Here is a 2,313-nt window from a genome sequence, read left to right on the forward strand (position 1 = left end):
TCATGAGTCTCAGACTACATTGGACAGATATTGTATATATAATTCCTAAAAGTTTACTTTCCTCCCCATCGGATTTGTCATTTTTTCAATGCATTTGCTCAGTCCTTGGAAATCAGCACAATTGCTGGTAAAAAATAAAGTAGTCATTATTTTAACTTTTAAAACTACAATGTAAAGTTGGCACTATCCCCTTCCTATCTGAAAACCATGAAAAAGAAAACAAGAAACATAAAAACCAATCTGTTTTAATAATATTAGGAGATAGTAAATATCCAACCTTAACATAAGGTCTTCATTCTCTATTCACATAGAGAAGCAAAGAAAGGATCAACAAGAAGCCAATCAAACATCTGAAATTCTGTGTGGGGAAGAGGGTGTTTCTTCAAAAATACTAAGTCTGAATAAAATGTAATATTTCCTGTAAGGCTGGCTAAAAGAAACTTGGAACAATTATAGTTGTCCAGAAAAATAACTTAAGAGTTCTAATCTACAATATTAATGGTGATTCACACCAAGTGCTCAGTGAAGACGAAGGTCCACTAGGAGCAGATGCAAACATTTTCACTGGGGTTAAAAAGTTGGTCTTGGAAGGAGACTTGGCCGCACCTGGGCCGCACTCCTCGGCTCATTGAAGGTTCGCAGCTGCAGTCACTGCCTGCGCTCCATGAGGAAGATGCTCGCCGCCGTCTCTCGCGTGTTGTCGAGCGTCGCCCAGAAGACAGCAAGCAGAGTGCTGGTGGCATCCTGTCATTTTGCAAATGATGCTACTTTTGAAATTAAGAAATGTGATCTTCACCGGCTGGAAGAGGGCCCTCCTGTCACTATAGTGCTTACCAGGGAGAATGGGCTCAAATACTACAGGATGATGCAAACCGTTCGCCGAATGGAGTTAAAAGCAGATCGGCTGTATAAATAGAAAATTATTCGTGGTTTCTGTCACTTGTGTGATGGTCAGGAAGCTTGTTGTGTAGGCCTGGAGGCCGGCATTAACCCCACAGACCATCTGATCACAGCGTACCGGGCTCATGGCTTTACATTTACTCGTGGACTCTCTGTCCGGGAAATTCTCGCAGAGCTTACAGGACGAAGATATGGTTGTGCTAAAGGAAAAGGAGGATCGATGCATATATATCCCAAGAATTTCTACGGAGGCAATGGCATCGTGGGAGCTCAGGTGCCCCTGGGAGATGGGATTCCTCTGGCCTGTAAGTATAACGGAAAAGACGAAGTCTGTTTGACTTTGTATGGCGATGGCGCTGCTAATCAGGGTCAGATATTCGAAGCTTACAATATGGCAGCTTTGTGGAAATTGCCTTGCATTTTCATCTGTGAGAATAACCGCTATGGGATGGGAACATCTGTGGAAAGAGCAGCAGCCAGCACTGATTACTACAAGAGAGGCGACTTTATTCCTGGGCTGAGGGCAGATAGAATGGATATCCTGTGTGTCTGGGAGGCCACAAAATTTGCAGCTGCCTATTGTAGATCTGGAAAGGGGCCTATACTGATGGAGCTGCAGACTTACCGTTACCATGGACACAGCATGAGTGATCCTGGAGTGAGTTACCATACCGGAGAAGAGATTCAGGAAGTTAGAAGTAAGAGTGACCCTATCATGCTCCTCAAGGACAGGATGGTAAACAGCAGTCTCGCCAGTGTTGAAGAATTAAAGGAAATTGATGTGGAAGTGAGAAAAGAAATTGAGAATGCTGCTCAGTTTGCTACTGCTGATCCTGAACCACCTTTGGAAGAACTTGGCTATCACATTTACTGCAACGATCCACCTTTTGAAGTCCGGGGTGTAAACCAGTGGATCAAGTTTAAGTCCATCAGTTAAGACGAGATACACACCTTCAGTGGGTTATTTGGCAGCAACTGTAAGAAATGCTTTGTGTTCTCAACTTTGTCAAGGAGAAAGCGTGTAGATTGAGAGAGTGTTTGCATGTGGTTTGTACAGTGTTGCATTAAAAGAGGTGATTGCACACATAAGGTTATTTTAGTTATATAGGTCTAAAATAGGTAATAGTTTGCTTAACCCTCCAAATTATTTCTTTAAAATATTTCTATTTGATTTAGTTGTGTACTAGTTTTAACACATACTTTAGTTACTAAGGGCTTCCCTTACAGCTCAGCTGGTAAAGAATTTGCCTGCAATGCAGGAGACCTGCGTTCAATCCCTGGGTTGGGAAGATCGCCTGGAGAATTCCATGGACTATGGGGTCCAAAGAATTGGACACGAGTGAACAACTTTCATTTTAAAAGGAAAAACAATCCTTTGTATGCCTGTCCAACTCTGCTGCCACCTGGTGGTGG

The 2,313-nt window shown here is 42.8% G+C and overlaps 1 pseudogene; it reads left to right on the plus strand.

Annotated features, from left to right (window-relative positions):
- The first annotated feature begins 596 nt into the window (after nt 1–596).
- Nucleotides 597–1,905, plus strand: LOC138424284 (pyruvate dehydrogenase E1 component subunit alpha, somatic form, mitochondrial-like; annotated as a pseudogene).
- The last annotated feature ends 408 nt before the right edge of the window (nt 1,906–2,313 follow it).

Source organism: Ovis canadensis, chromosome 1, assembly GCF_042477335.2.
Source record: "Ovis canadensis isolate MfBH-ARS-UI-01 breed Bighorn chromosome 1, ARS-UI_OviCan_v2, whole genome shotgun sequence".
Classification (NCBI taxonomy): Eukaryota; Metazoa; Chordata; class Mammalia; order Artiodactyla; family Bovidae; genus Ovis; species Ovis canadensis.